This window comes from Giraffa tippelskirchi, chromosome 11 (genome assembly GCF_054371585.1).
Source record: "Giraffa tippelskirchi isolate mGirTip1 chromosome 11, T2T-mGirTip1v1.2.pri, whole genome shotgun sequence".
Lineage (NCBI taxonomy): Eukaryota > Metazoa > Chordata > Mammalia > Artiodactyla > Giraffidae > Giraffa > Giraffa tippelskirchi.
The window spans coordinates 112,547,320-112,564,410 of record NC_137285.1 but is presented as its reverse complement, the minus strand read 5'-3'; the positions used below and the strand labels follow the sequence as shown (position 1 = coordinate 112,564,410).

Genomic DNA, 17,091 nt, shown 5'->3' with positions numbered 1-17,091 from the left:
TTTTTGCTTTATAGTTCACTGTCTGCTAAGCATGCTGACAGTTATGCAGCCCCACCCCAGGGCTGATAAGGGATAGACAAGAGATGAGAGAACAGAAGGAAGAGAAACTACAAAAAAAGTGATTCCTCCAACCCTCCAGTCATTAGGCACTGAGCTTTACTGCTTCTTCAGTTTAACACTCTGTTCTACCTTTTAAAGTTCCCTAAAGATCTTTCACTACTTACATGGTAATGGTTTAAAGCAGACAGGAATAATTATGCATGTGAATTTTTACAAATATATGGGGAAATATTTTTTCCTAGGGGGAAAATACCTACATACACATAGTGAACACCAACATTTACTACTTTATATGTCATTTTATAGTTTGCTTTTGTTGTAAATTAAGTGGTTCAGGGGTAATGAATCTCCCTGCAATGCAGGAGACACAGGAGATGTGGGTTTCCCTGGGTCAGGAAGATCCCCTGAGGGCATGGCAACCCACTCTAGTATTCTTGCTTGGAGAATCCCATGGACTGAGGAGCCTGGTGGGCTACAGTCCATAGGGTCACAAAGAGTCGGACATGACTGAAGTGACTGAGCACGCAAGCACCATAATGAATGAGCTTTACTATTTGAAAATTTATTGCTTCAGCAAACATTGCTAAGACAAAAGTTCTGCTAGGAACGATGAGGTCTTTGAAGAAAAATCATGTACAGATATTATACCCAGCTGTTTAGTATAAGATGAAAGTGAAGATTTTATTTTAAATGAGAAGACATTGTAATTTAGTTGTGTCTGAGGGGTCTCAATAAATAAAACCCACATTCCTTTCCCAAATTCTGAGCAAACTGAGAAAAGAGTGACAGACGAGAGATCAGAATACCATCTTTATTCCTGATAAAGCTCATGTTGCAGGGCATAGGTTATGTATGCAGGAAGTTTTGCTTTCTAGTCATAAAGCCTAGAGTTAAATAGATATACCTGCTCACAGGCAGGACAGGGCCAGAAACACCCTCCCTGCTTGCTAGGAGAGCCCATCCATGGAGGAGCACTTGAGAACTACTTCCAGCTAGCAGGTAGGCCCCCAAGAGCAAAAAAGCAACAGGTAGAATTATGCTTAGGTAGTTATTTAGTCTAAATTTACCAATTATGTAAGTTACTATTCTCCTTCTAGGAGAAAAATAGTGAGGGAATAGAGAGAGGCCAGGGGTTCCCACTCCAGTACTCTTGCCTGGAAAATCCCATGGACGGAGGAGCCTGGTAGGCTGCAGTCCATGGGGTCGCTAAGAGTCGTACAGGACTGAGCGACTTCACTTTCACTTTTCCCTTTCATGCACTGGAGAAGGAAATGGCAACCCACTCCAGTATTCTTGCCTGGAGAATCCCAGGGACGGCGGAGCCTGGTAGGCTGCCGTCTATGGGGTCGCACAGAGTCGGACACGACTGAAGCGACTTAGCAGCAGCAGCAGGGGTTTCCCTGGTAGCTTAGCTGGTAAAGAATCTGCCTCCAATGCAGGAGACCCTGATTCAATTCCTGGGTCAGGAAGATCCCCTGGAGAAAGGATAGGCTATCCACTCCATTATTCTTGGGCTCCCTTGGTGGCTCAGACAGTAAGGAATCCACCTGCAATGTGGGAGACCTGGGTTCGATCCCTGGGTTGGGAAGATCCCCTGGAGGAGGGCATGGCAACCCACTCCAGTATTCTTGCCTGGAGAATCCCCATGGACAGAGGAGCCTGGCAGGCTCCGGGCCATGGGGTCTCAAAGAGTTGGACACGACTGGGCGACTAATCACACATAGGTTAGAAAGTATAGGGGAAATTCCAACTCGCAGAAACTCGTAGGATTGAGGAAAAGGCATTGCCTTTCAACATGAAAATAGGAAAAGCCACTTGTAATCCTAACACTTTTTATGCAACAAGTATTATAGATTTTGCATGGCCTCGTTTTTGCTACTGTAGTCTTTTACATAGTTGCATGGCATGTACTTAATTTTAAAACTGCTACAGATTCTACTTTTTTTCTTTTTTTTCTTCTCTTGACAAAACTGAGTCACTTCCTTCTCAATATGCATCTAGTGTTCTTAACACTCAATATATTTGTTGACAGGTCTTTCTTGCCTGTTTCTTGCCTTCTTTAAATGCACAGATAGTTTTTCATTCATTTGTGTATGCCCTGTGCTTGGCATATACCAAATAGTTTATTGAATTACTTCATTAAATACTGTTCTTTTTATCACTTAACATGGCATTTTTTTTCCTAGTCGCTGCATACTACTTATAATTCTAGGGCTTCCCTGATGGTTCAGATGGTAAAGAGTCTGCTTGCAATGTGGGAGATCCAGGTTTGATTCCTGGGTTGGGAAGATCTCCTGGAGAAGGGAATGGAAACCCACTCTAGTATTCTTGCCTGGAGAATTCCATGGACAGAAGAGACTGGTGAGCCACAGTCCACGGGGTTGCAAAGAGTCAGACATGACTGAGCTACTAATACACAGGCACACTCTTATAATACCGTCGTTGAAAATAGCATGAGGAAGAGAATTCCTAAAAAATACATTCTTGAAATCACAGAACCCAGCAGTAATCTTCTCTGGCCGGGGGAGAAATAGCTTTAGGAGTGACAGAGTTTGTAAGTGAAGTGTAGAAGAACATTCAAAGCTGGGAGACTAATGTAGACCTTATGGGTAGGAATTCCCTCTTAAAAAAACAAGTGGCTTACAATGGTGATTTGAAGTGACATTAGAGTGGTTCAGTAGTGCTGTAAACAACTTTGAGATTTTTCAGATATGGCTTAGAAAAAATGCTTAAGATTTGGTTTGAATGGTCCTCAGTTAACCAGTGTTGATAGAATGAACACTGTCAGTGCTTAGATGCACTTTAAAAATTTTTTTAGGGAGAACTTTTCATTTTTAATAAAAATCTGCTAATTTTTATAGTTTGCCAAAGAGGAAAGTGAAAGTGAAGTCGCTCAGTCGTGTCCGACTCTCTGCTACTCCATGGACTGTAGCCCACCAGGTTTCTCCATCCATGGGGTTTTCCACGCAAGAATACTGGAGTGGGTTGCCATTTCCTTCTCCAGGGGATCTTCCCCACCTAGGGCTCGAATCCAGGTCTCCCACATTGCAGGCAGACGCTTTACCCTCTGAGCCACCAGGGAAGCCAAAGAGGAAGATGATAGTAAATTATTAGTCATAATTATTTAGCAAGCTCCAGAAATGTGATTATTTTAAACTAAATACATTTATGCCTGGTAACTGACATTTATCTTTTTACAAGTAATACTTTAGTTTAAATGCATTTTTACTGTGACTGTTTCTCATATGTTTATCCCTGTTTCTGCTTACTGACAGATCTTGATGAAAATAGTTCATTATTTCCCTGAAAAGTAAGAGTTTTCATTTTACACTGTTTCTCTTACTATGCTGTGATAGAAGGATGCCTTAAGTGCTTTATAAAGTCTCCTTGCCATATAATAATAAAGGTCTGATCTCAGACTTTTTTGTATCTTGAGTTTTTACCTGCTCTTTAAAGGTTATTTTGCTTACTTCTTATTGTTCGCTGTTATTTCTCACTTATCAATCTTTAACACACATCCTCCCTACCTTTCCAATTTGCTACTGATTATCAATAGTAGGTCAGGAAACTAGTTGACCAAGCTAATTGGAATTGGGTGTAAATGTAAGGATGAAAAGGCCTGAAAGTCTTTCTCATGGATAAAGTGTATGGATTTTGTAACATCTATTTTGACTGTTCAGAGACCTTTTTTGCTTGTTTTAATAAAGAATCTCTGGATAAATGAGGTGTTAGCCATATTGATTCAACATAAGCAGCCACATATAGATTTATTTTTCCTTTTCTTTTTTAGTGAGGTCTACTGTATATACCATAAAGTGAACAAATGTTAGGTATACAGCTCAACAAAACTTTATGTACGTATATACTCATATAATTACCACTCAGATCAAAGTGAGGAGCATTTTCAGCACCATAGGTGGCTCCCTTGTGTTCTCTCCCAGTTAATTGCCACATCCAGAAATGTCCACAATTCTGACCTTTATCCTAATAGATTAGCTTTCTTGTCTTTGAATCTTTATAGAAACTGAAATTTGGGTTTTGTATTATTTTCTTACATCATGAAGTGTTGTTCTTTTGATGTTTTTAATGTTATTTCCCCCCATTTATTCTTTTAAAATAATTTTATTTATTTTTGGCTGTCTGGGTCTTCATTGCTGCGAGGGCTTTTCTCTAGTTGAGCAAGTGAGGGCTACTCTTCATTGCAGTATGCGGGCTTCTCATTGTGATGGCTTCTCTTGTTGCAGAGCACAGGCTCAGTAGTTGCGGCTCCCAGGCTCTAGAGCACAGGCTTGGTAGCTGTGGCCCACAGGGTTAGTTTCTCTGCAGCATATGGGATCCTCCCGGATCCATGTCTCCTGCATTGGCAGGTGGACTCTTGACCACTGAGCCACCAGGAATGCTCCCTACTACCCCAATTTATTCTTGAAACATTGATTCAGTGCCTACTACAGGTAAGAAATTAATGATTTGGGAGATTCAAAGATGAATCTAGCACAGGGGGAAAAAAGTGCTATAAAGGAAGTATAAACAGAGAAGGTGTAGGGAAAGAGTGGTGATGTGTCAGTGAGGTCCTTGGCAGAAAATAGATGATATACTCAAATGGGTAAACTTGGGAGAGCTTACTGTAGGGGTGGTTTATAGAAGCGTGGGAAGGGTTAAGGGAAACTGACATGGGATAATGAAGTATCTAGTGAGCAACAGTAGGTAGCCATCACAGCCTTTGGACACGTAAGGGCAGGGATAGGAGGTTATTGTCAAGACTGTGAGGGCATTTGAATAGAAGCTTTGGCTTCTGGTAGATTACTAACTAGAGGTGACATTACTCCATGCTTGCTCTTTTCCTGCTTCCATTGGCTGAATTTATCCAAAAGACTGGGCAAAGGAGACTGTTGTTACAATCTATTCAGGAGAGCCTTCTGGGGCCAGAGAACAGAGTGGAGAAAAATGGAGAATGGCTCTGGAGGGGCAAATGAAATATACCCAGCCCAATACCATTCACCATTGCAACAAAAAGAATAAAATACTTAGGAATATATCTACCTAAAGAAACAAAAGACTTATATATAGAAAACTATAAAACACTGATGAAAGAAATCAAAGAGGACACAAACAGATGGAGAAATGTAGCGTGTTCATGGATTGGAAGAATTAATATAGTGAGAATGAGTATACTACCCAAAGCAATCTATAGATTCAATGCAATCCCTATCAAGCTACCAATGGTACTTTTCGCAGAACTAGAATGAATCATTTCACAATTTGTATGGAAATATAAGAAACCTCGAATAGCCAAAGCAATCTTGAGAAAGAAGAATGGAGCTGGAGGAATCAACCTGCCTGACTTCAGGCTCTACTACAAAGCCACAGTCATCAAGACAGTGTGGTACTGGCACAAGGATAGAAATATAGATCAATGGAACAAAATAGAAAGCCCAGAGATAAATCCACGCACCTATGGACACCTTATCTTTGACAAAGGAGGCAAGAATATACAATGGAGAAAAGACAATCTCTTTAACAAGTGGTGCTGGGAAAACTGGTCAACCACTTGTAAAAGAATGAAACTAGAACACTTTCTAACACCATACACAAAAATAAACTCAAAATGGATTAAAGATCTAAATGGAAGACCAGAAACTATAAAACTCCTAGAGGAAAACATAGGCAAAACACTCTCCGACATAAATCACAGCAGGATCCTCCATGACCCACCTCCCAGAATATTGGAAATAAAAGCAAAAATAAACAAATGGGACCTAATTAAAATTAAAAGCTTTTGCACAACAAAGGAAACTATAAGCAAGGTGAAAAGACAGCCTTCAGAATGGGAGAAAATAATAGCAAACAAAGCAACAGACAAACAATTAATCTCAAAAATATACAAGCAACTCCTGCAGCTGAATTCCAGAAAAATAAACGACCCAATCAAAAAATGGGCCAAAGAACTAAACAGACATTTCTCCAAAGAAGACATACAGATGGCTAACAAACACATGAAAAGGTGCTCAACATCACTCATTATTAGAGAAATGCAAATCAAAACCACAATGAGGTACCATTTCACACCAGTCAGAATGGCTGCTATCCAAAAGTCTACAAGCAATAAATGCTAGAGAGGGTGTGGAGAAAAGGGAACCCTCTTACACTGTTGGTGGGAATGCAAACTAGTACAGCCACTATGGAGAACAGTGTGGAGATTCCTTAAAAAACTGGGAATAGAACTGCCATATGACCCAGCAATCCCACTGCTGGGCATATACACCGAGGAAACCAGAATTGAAAGAGACGCGTGTACCCCAATGTTCATCGCAGCACTGTTTACAATAGCCAGGACATGGAAGCAACCTAGATGTCTATCAGCAGACGAATGGATAAGGAAGCTGTGGTACATATACACAATGGAATATTACTCAGCCATTAAAAAGAATACATTTGAATCAGTTCTATTGAGATGGATGAAACTGGAGCCCATTATGCAGAGTGAAGTAAGCCAGAAAGAAAAACACCAATACAGTATACTAATGCATATATATGGAATTTGAAAGATGGTAACGATAACCCTATATGCGAGACAGAATAAGAGACACAGATGCATAGAACAGTCTTACGGACTCTGAGGGAGAAGGTGAGGGTGGGACGTTCTGAGAGAATAGCATTGAAACATGTATATTATCATATGTGAACCAGAACACCATTCTAGGTTCGACGCATGAGACAAATGCTCAGGGCTGGGGCAATGGGATGACCCAGAGGGATGGGATGGGGAGGGAGGCGGGAGGGGGGTTCAGGATGGGGAACACATGTAAACCCATGGCTGATTCATGTCAATGTATGGCAAAAACCATTACAATATTGTAAAGTAATTAGCCCCCAACTAAAATAAATAAATTTATTTAAATAAATAAATAAATGTTTCCAAAACCCTGGAAAAAAATAAAAAAGATTATAAATGAGAGGTTTATATTGAATTGAGCAAGTTGTCCAGATATGGTGCCAATTCTTTTTTGTGATGGGAAAAAGTACATCAACAAACACTCAAATGAAAAATAAAAGAAAGAAGAAAAAAAAAAAGAAATATACCCAGTGCAACTGGCTTTTTAAAAACATGGTAGAGAACTTTCCTGGTGATTCAGTTGGTTAAGACTCTGCACTTCCATTCAGGGGGCATGGGTTCAATCCCTGGCTCGGGAACTAAGAACCTACATGCTGCGAGGCATGGCCAAAAATAAATAAGTAAATAAATAAATTTTAAAAATGAAAAACATGGTATATACCATTCTCCGCAGAAGTGGAACAGTTGCTTAGAGGAAATCATGAAAACAGGTAGAGGAGTAGTGAAATAAAAAATGTGCTCTGAAAATGGAGAGTGGTTCAGTTGGGAATCTGTGTTGAACAAAGAGGAATAGTAGGCCATAAAAATGGATAGTATTTGCAGGGAAACATTAATTTTTACACTGCTTTTCCTCTTGTTTGTTATTAAATCTTGCATTATATCATGGCTTTTATAAATGCATGAGAATCAGTGTTGCCTTCATCTTTAGGTAGAAGATAATTGGGTCACGTTTTGAGCCTTAGCGTTGCCATCTGAGTGTGTTGCACACAGAGACAGAGCCCTAACAGGAGAAAGAGCAGGAGTCATTTAGAGAGTGAGGTTAATAGTGAAGAATGTAGGCGCTGGAATTGGACTGTGTTCGTAGTCTGGCATCAGAATTCATTTTCCAGCTTGATGACCTGGACAAATTACCTAATCCAGGCCTCAGTTTTCTCATTAGTAAAATAGGCATAGTCATCACAACTTTACCATAGAGGAGTTGTGAGGATTAAATGAGTCATTCATATGAAGTGCTTAGCCCAGGGCCCAGCAGGCACTGTCAAGAGATGTTATTAATATCTATTTTAAAAATTATATTTAGGAGGTTTTACTTATCTTCAAATATTTGAAAGCCTGCCCTATAAAATAGGGATTAAACTTATTTTCATGAGAACTTCTGGGGTCAGAACTGAGATTAATGTGTTTAAATAACAATAGGCAGTTTTTTGACAAACATGAGAAAATCTTTTGGTCATTTAAAGGTGTTTGGATCAGAGTTGATTACTTCTTGAGATAATGATTTGCATGCCAGGGAAAGTGTTCAAGAAAAGACTGGGATGTTTGAAAGTATATTCATGCATCATGAAAACACAACAAAACTAAGTATCTTCAGGATACCTCACAACTGTAGCTTTATTCTTCAGAGTCGGTGAAAGTTGAAACACTGGATAAACCATGTTGATTTCCTTTTCTCCTTCTCTGTTTATTCCCCTTGACAAGGTCAGTCCCTCCTGCCCTCCCCCCTTCCTTAATCCATCTTAAATGTCATCCTTATTTAGCAATATTTATTGAGCACATACAAATGTGCCAAGTTTTGTTCTAGATACTGTGATTAGTACTGTGAACAAGATGCATGAAATTCTTGCTCTAATGGAGTCTTAAAAATTGTATCACAGGTAAATAGAAAATAAAAACATGGTAAAATAACTTCAGGTAATTCTAAATTTCATGATACATGAAAAAGTAAAATGGAATAATGGGCCAGGGTGGTGGAGGTAGAGGTGGTGCTTTAGGTAAGATCGTCAGGGAGAGCCTCTATGAAGACATTTTAACTGACACGTGAATGTTGAAAAGGTGCTAGTCACGTAAGCTCGAGGGGAAAAACATTCTGGGCTGAAGGACCTAGCGAAGATAAGGTCCCTGTGGTGGGAAAGACCCTGGCATACTTGGGAGTTAGTAAGAAAGCTGGCTGGGTAGAGAGTGGTAGGAGAGGTAAGAAGCATGTGGATCCCATAGGGCCTTGTAGACCATGTTGACACTCGCACTTCTTTCTAACTGCGTTCTAATGGGAAGCTGTGAGACAATTTCATGATATAATTTATGCTTCAAAAATACTATTCTGGCTTTTTTTTTTAATCGACTGTTGGTGGGGAGTCGGTAGAGTGGAAGCAGAAAGGTAGGTGGCTGTTGCAGTTGTACAAGTGAGAGAGAACTGGCTTGGAGTATTTCAGTAGACTTTCTACCTCAACCCCTCTGATCCCCTGGATAGAATGCCATTTTTTTAATATTTATAATGTTTTATATACACTACTGTTAAGGCACCTGTAGTTAAGTATGTGATTGCCTTCCTGTTTAGATGCTGAGCTTCTTTGGCATAGGGGCAGTGTCAGCCCTCTTCTGCATTCCTTATCCTCAGTTCCATAGGTAGCCCTGCAGCACTGTAGTTAACGTAGCACTTAATAAGGATCTATTAAGTGAATTCATCCCTGTTCTTTATTAGGTTAGAATAGTTTCTTTCTATTTTTAGTTTGCTGAAAGTTGAATGTTGTCAAATGAGTTTTCTGCATCAAGTGATATGGTCATAAAGTATGTCTTTTTTGTTTCTTTACATTGTTAATTTGTTGGATTACATTGCTTGTTTTTTAAATATTGAACCAGCTTTTGCATCACAGGGTTAAGTACCACTCGGTTCTGGTGGATTATTATTCTTGTGCATTGCTGGATTTGATTTGTTAATATTTTATTGAGAATTTTTGCATTCATGTTCATGAAGGATATGTCTGTAGTTTTCTTGGTACTGTTTTTGTCTGATTTTGGTATGGAGTAATGATGTTCCAATATGAGTTGGGAAGTATTCCCTTTTCTATTTTCAGAAGAGAATATGTAGAATTAGTTCTACTTATTCTTTAAGTATTTAATAGAATATTCCAGTGATATCATTAAGGACTAGAAATTCCTTTTTTCTCTTTGGAAAGCTTTAAACTGTGTATTCAATTTATTAAGTTTCTCTTGCTTTCCTGTTGTTGTTTCACTGATACGTAATTTTATCAGTTACCTCTTTTCTGCTTGCTTATAGGCTCATTTTGTTCTCTTTCAAATTTAAGGTGGAAGCTTAGATTATTGATTTTAGATTTTTCTTCTTTTCTAATATTAATATAGGCATTTAGTGTTTTAGCTTTCCCTCTAAGGACTACTCTAGCTGCATGTCATACATTTTTATCTGTTATATCTTACTTTTTATTTGGTCAATATTATAATTTTCCTTTAAATTTTATCTTTGAATTATAGCTTATTTAGAAGTTATTTAATTTCTCAGTGTTTGGAGAATTTCTGTTATCTTTCTGTCATTGATTTCTAGTCTAATTTTTAATTTTATTATGGTCAGCTCACTTTATATAATTTCAATTCTCTACATATATTTGATGCCTGTGTATTATCTTTTCTTTGCTGTGTTTATCCTGGGTAGACTTTCTAGGTGGTAGGCTATGTCTGTGCTACAGTTTTGCTGAATAATGCCAAATGGTTTTTCAAGCAAAATAACTACATAAAACTACATAAAACTTTGCATAGGTAGTGTGTGTGGTATATGCGCGTGCGCTTACTCACTTTAGTTGTGTCTGACTGTTTGTGATCCTTTGGACTGTATAGGTAGAAAAATTATTAATTGTGACTTCTCAAATGTTTATTTAAATTAAAAAATCATAGTAAATTATAATAAGTTACATTGAATTGATTTGAAATATTTGAATCTTGAAATAGAAATGGAAGTTGTATCCCAAAGAATATAAAAGTTGAAAAATATTCAAGTAGTTAGAAAGCCATGTGGGGAATGTGAAGAAATATTGTTAAATGCTGTTAGAGAAACAGTGGAATTGTGTTTATTTAATATTAATGAATTCTGAAGGTTTTCCTGGAAATTTGATTGGTTTTGCTGCCAACCAAAGGTAGTTTAAGTCCATTTGATGCACCACAGCTGTTCTGTACCAAGAGCAGATGGAAGTTCCTGGGGGAACTTTCTCACTGACCTATAATTTGAGATGGGATTATATTAATAGTTATGGAGCTACAGAAAGTTGCCACTGTTTCTATTTTCTTGTCTACCAAACATATTTCTTATCACCTCTTCACTCATAGATCATTCAGATTACATGAAATTCACTTTACTTATTAGTGTCTAATGCATTCATTTATAATCTTAAGATTATAATTCTAAAGGTGAAATGGATCTTAATTGAGTAATTAAGGAATTTACTCAAATCACTACATAGTTTCCTTTTTTTGAATAATGCAAAATGTGCACTTCTCTTATTGTACAGGTTCAAAAAGTTTCTGACTAAATAAGAAATAATTTTCTTTTAAAGTTGCATTCAGAATTTTATTTCTGTGGTAGTAACTTGGAAGTATGCAGTTTCCCTTTTCATTTCATTTTATTGAAATTGATTTTTGTTGCTGTTTTTGGTAAAGAAATTTCAGATTTCACTAACATTTGATTTTTAACCATAGGGAAAATGTGAGTGTTTTCAAGAAATTAGAGATTTGAATTTGAAATACTTTTTATGTTGAACATTCTGCCAACTTTTTGTTTAACCATGGACTCTTCATAACATCAAAGAGTTGCATATTTTAGAGCTTAGAGAAAAATGGACACAGTGAATCCTAGCAACTGAAGGCAAATAGACAGATACGTTAGTGCCACGCTTATGTCAGCAGTTTGTCCTATTTGCTTGGGAACTCTTTTGTTTTAGTAGTATGTTTACAATGAAGTCTTTCACTGGAGCAGGACTGCATGACTGAGTATGTACTCTGTGTTGTCTGAATACATTCTGTATACAAATTTTAAGACATATGTATACAGGCATATTTGTTGTTATTCAGTTATTATTGATATTTAGTCTTATTTATTGTATTCGTTTTCTTTCTCAAAAGTCTTATCTGTTCATGTTTGTTGACTTGCACCAGGCTTTGCATTTCTAGTTATGGTGTTCCTGTGTAGGGTACCGAGTGTGATTCCCGGTTAGGTCTGTATGGCTTATGAACTACATGACTTGTTTTTAGAAGGGAAGTTTAAGCAGTGGAATAATCTGTGTTCTTCTTGAACAAGGCCTATAATTTCATTGTGCCTTAATTTTCTTAGATGTTACTCTTAAAATTTTTTACTAGTAGTTTAAGAGTTATTACTAAAATGAAATTCAGAGTATTCCAGAGTACCCTGGAGTACTCTGAATTGAAGATCATAGGTTTGGAGCTTGAAAAGAGAATGAGTCTAAAGATCAACTTTCAGAGCTACTCAGTGTGTTTCCCTGAAGGCCTCTGTAATGCCTCAGGGTCAGGCTTTGGAGTTCCTGCAGAGCACAAGGCTGACATATCCCTTCCCCATAGAGCTGATAGTCTAGTCACTACATTCTAGAGCGAGGATTATTTGCCAAGAAAGTCATAGATGAAGCTTGAGAATAGATGAGATGGGGGTGGGCAGGTGGGAAAGGAGTTCAGATGAAATTTAAAAAAATTAAGGACAACATGACTTTGGGAAGTACCTGTATTGTGCAGGTTTTCAGGAGAAAGGGAAAAATTGTGGGAAATACTTCTATTTAGTGGTTGACAGGTCAAAGAGGAGTCAGTGAAGAAGAGTGGTAGATGTGGGAGAGTCACCATCTGTGCCCATTTCTTCTACGACTTGGGGAGAAAGGTGTTCACATGGCCACACACGTCTATAGGCTTCCCAAAAGTAAGGAATTTTAAGTGAAGAGTGCTGTCTCTTCCCGTTCTTCATTTTCCCTCATGTCATGTAGCATTGGAGTGCCTGTAGGCATTTTTGGGATCCAGCTAATGGAAAAGGAAAGTTGAATTGGGGTTACATTTAGTTTGGGTAGCATATGTTATGTGGCTCATTGTCACTTCAGAGGATAGTTAGGTATAGGAATGTTCCTATTCCTTCTGGTATACGAAGGAATGACATTTGGAATACAGTTGACTCTTGAACAATACAGGTTTGAACTGTGGGGGTTTACTTACATGCAGATTTTCTTTTAGTAATAAATAACTATAGTACTATGCTATCTGAAGTTGGTTGACTCTGTGGATATGGAACCTTGGATATGAGGTGCTGCCTATATGGCGGGCTGACTGTAAATTATATGCAGGTTTTCAGTGGCTCCGAGGGTTGGCACTGTTAGCTCCCCAGTAGTTCAAGGGTCAACTGTACTCTTGTTACTTATTCTACTGACTCAGTGTTATGAAAAAATATGCAAGGCCAGAGATTATAGATGATATAGGCACGTTCTACAGAATCTTGGCACTAGAAGTATGTGAGTAGGGTAAGAGAAATACAATTTGAAATATACAGACCCAGAAGTTAGTATGGAGAAAACTCTTTTGAATCTGATAGCTTATAAAGAAAAAGAAACAAAGGCAAGTTTCCCCAGATTTGACAATACTAAAATTTGTGACACAGAAATTTACTAAATACTAAGCTTATGGCATAGCGAGTAACAGTTTGTGAACCTGAAAGAATATTTTCTAAAATGTGAGTAATGATTTAGTCATCAGAAAGTTTTTTTTTAAATCTGCCTCCTTATAGAAAATCTTACATATTTTTATCTCCTCATGGAAAATCCTAGAAAATCTTACATATCGTTGTCACACAAAGAAGTGTTCATGAAAGATATACAATTAAAATGTAGAAAACGTATTCTGGAAGTTTGTCAGGGAGTTTATTATTGATAGAGTTATGATGTTATTTTTCTATATTTTAGTGAAACTTATGATTTTTCCCCTCTCATTCTAGATAAGTATTCACCTCTATATCAAAGTTCATATTTGTAATTTTGCTTTTTTTACTTAAAGAGGTTCCGCTATTGTTGAAAGTCAAGGCCCAACAAAACCTGGGAGGCACAAAATCATGGATGTCATGAGGATAGTTTAAAGGCGGAGGATGTGTTCTGTTTTAAATGATGCATTGAGGTCGTACAGAAGGCAGTGTGACTTGGTGATAAAGGTCGTTATTGATGATCATGTGAATTTGGGAGTAGGGAGTGGAGGTTGTATACTTTTTGAAGGAAGGGGCAATACGTCAAATAATACTGTTTTGCAGGAGTGAGAGCAAGGTCCAGGCAAGTTTTATCTGTGTGTATGCTTCAAAGATAGATGCATATCTAAATATGTTAGAAAGGACTTCCCTGATGGTACAGTAGATAAGAATCCACCTGCCAATGTAGGGGACAGGGGTTTAAGGGTCGGAGAAGATCCCACATGCTGTGGAACAAATAAGCCTATGCGCTACAACTACTGAGCCCGTGCTCTAGAGCCCGAGAGTCACAGTTACTGAGCCTACATGCTGCAACTGCTGAACCCTGTGCGCCCTAGAGCCCGCACTCCACAACAAGAGAAGCTGCTGCAGTGAGAAGCCCACGCGCTGCAGCATAGCCCCCTGGTTGCCGTAACTAGAGAAAGCCCCCATGCAGCAACAAAGACCCAGCGCAACCACAAATTTAAAAAAATAAATGTCATAGGGAGGGATAAGATATATACATGGTGTGTGTGTGTGTGTGTGTGTGTGTGAAGTGAAAGTCGCTCAGTGGCGTCTGACTCTTTGTGACCCCATGGACTATACAGGCCATGCAATTCTCCAGGCCAGAATACTGAAGTGGGTAGCCGTTTCCTTCTCCAGGGATCTTCCCAACCCAGGGATTGAACCCAGGTCTCCTGCATTGCAGGTGCATTCTTTACCAGCTGAGCCACAAGGGAAGCTCAAGAATACTGGAGTAGGTAGCCTATCCCTTCTCCAGCGGATCTTCCCTACCCAGGAATTGAACCGGGGTCTCCTGCATTGCAGGCAGATTCTTTACCACCTGAGCTATCAGGGAAGCCTATATATATATATATATATATATATATATATATATGCATATATGTGCATATATATGTGTGTGTGTCTATATATAGATACATATATACTTATCTAGCACAGAAGGAAAAATTAAAGATAATAGCAAGAGAAGTTAAAGCAAAGCAGAGATAGTAATTAGAGCAGAGTGGTGAGGAAATTGGGTCAAGACAGGAGAGTGTATTAAACAGAATTCAGTGAAGGTGCAAACATTCATCCTTACACACTTGAGTAGATTTTTTTAAATTGAGATTTAATTGATATATAACATGATATTAGTTTCAAGTGTACAAATAATGATTCAGTACTTGTGTTTAATGCAGAAAATGTCTAGGTAACATCCGTCACCTTACATAGTTATCAAAAAATTGTTTTTTCTTGTGACAAAGACTTTTAAGATTTACTCTTGCAGAAACTTTAAAATCCGCAATACAGTATTATTAAAATAGTCACAGCTTACTTTATAACGAACTTTGTACTTTTGACCTCCTCCACCAATTTTGTGCACTCTCACAGCCCCAACTCTAGCGAACCACCAATCTGTTCTCTGAATCTGTAGCTTATTTGTGGATGTATGGACTCACACACACGTACCACAGTTTCTATTCATTCATCCATCGGTGGACACGTAGGTTATCTCTCTATCTTGGCTATTCGTAAATAATGGAGGACTTCAGCGGTTGTATAGTTATCACTGTTTTAGCTCTGTGTTAATGCTGAGTATTGTAATTGGTTTTCACAATGCTAGCCCCAGTCCTTCCTGAAACTGTGACCTACTCTGTGCTTTGTTGTTTGTTGTTCAGTCGCAAAGTCATGTCCAATTTGCAACTGTATGGGCTGTAACCCACCAGGCTCCTCTGTTCATGCGATTTCCCAGGCAAGAATATTGGAGTGGGTTGCCATTTCCTTCTCCAGGGGCTTTTCCCAACCCAGGGATCCAACTCGAGTTTCCTGAATTGGCAGGTGGATTCTTTACCGCTGAGCTACCAGGGAAGCCACCTCTTTGCTTAGTTGGCTCCAAAATAACACAATTTGTGACATAGTTGGAACATAATAATCCTTATTAGTTTAACATGTTAAACTCAGTCTTCTAAATCCTTCTTTGTATGAAGTGATTCCACCATATTAAAGATATATTTCAAGTATTTTGCTGGTAAGGTTATATAAACATTTTTATCAAAGACATGTGATACAGTCATCTTCTTTTAGCTTTATAGATATTATTCAAAAGGGAACAAATTGAGTGTCAGGATATTTATTACTACATTTTCCATTCCATCCACTAGTATTTATTAGGTGTCTACTACATGCCAGACATGCGTCTAGGTGCTGGGGGAGAGCAATGAACAACATGGCCAAGGTCTCTGCCTTTGTGTAACCTACATTCTAGTGGGGGAGATAGAAAATAAGCACATATGTTATCAGATAGCAATGTGTATCATAAAGAAAAATAAGAGAGAGTAAGATGACATTGTGTTGAAGGAGGATACTTAGATAATTTGATAGGAAAGCCAGGTAGGATATTTAGATAAAGTGATAGGAAAGCCAGTTAGGATATTTACAAATCACGTTTTATCAATATATTTAGAAACCTATTTGATGCAAACCAAAATGTGTTTATGAAGATCAAACCATTTAAAATTGAATAGGAGCAACATCTATTCACCATAATTTTCTCATCTCTTAAAATTATTAATAATAGTACCTGTCCTGACGGTTCGTTAGAGTTTAAATAAGATACTGTGTGTGTATATATGTGCAAGTATAGCCTTGGCACAATGCTTGAGTTATTATCGACTCTCAATAAATGTTGAGTCTCCTTTTTAGCATGACTTTATTTCCATTTATTTTATATGCATTTTTATGAACCAGATAGGTTATGAGTTGACCAAGTCCTCTGTTAAATGCTTTCTTTTCCTGCAGATAGATTGATTTAGAGAATACAGAAATTTTAAATTGAGGTATAACATATAGAGTACACTAATCTTAAATATACTGCTCAATAAATATATTCATAGGTATATACATATGTAATTACCACCCAGATCCAAATATACAACATTCCAAGCACACCAGAAGAAATCTTTGTTCACTCTTAGAGACATTACTCCCTCCATATATTAACCACTATTCTAAGTTCTATCTCCGTGAATTTTTTTGGCCTGTTTTTGAATTTCATATAAATTGTTACATAATACATTATCTTTTATGTCTGGTTTCATTTGCTGAAAATAACCTACAATATCCAAAAATATCGTTCAATATATTACTAGTTTATTACAGTTCTGTGTAGTGTTGTACAAATGTATTAGTCATTCTCCAGTTTATAGACACTTGA

General features: G+C 37.9%; 1 protein-coding gene and 1 long non-coding RNA gene across 4 annotated transcripts in view; one reads left to right on the top strand and one right to left on the bottom strand.

The window, feature by feature from the left end:
- Nucleotides 1-17,091, top strand: part of PDE3B (phosphodiesterase 3B) — a 164,430-nt gene that overhangs the window by 13,838 nt on the left and 133,501 nt on the right. The gene's annotated exons all lie outside the window — the stretch shown is intronic.
- LOC145527322 (uncharacterized) lies at nt 1,320-5,131 on the bottom strand. The gene is made up of 2 exons (XR_014069663.1): nt 3,105-5,131; nt 1,320-1,607 (listed from the first exon to the last, which is right to left on the bottom strand). It is a non-coding gene; the product is annotated as an uncharacterized LOC145527322 (long non-coding RNA).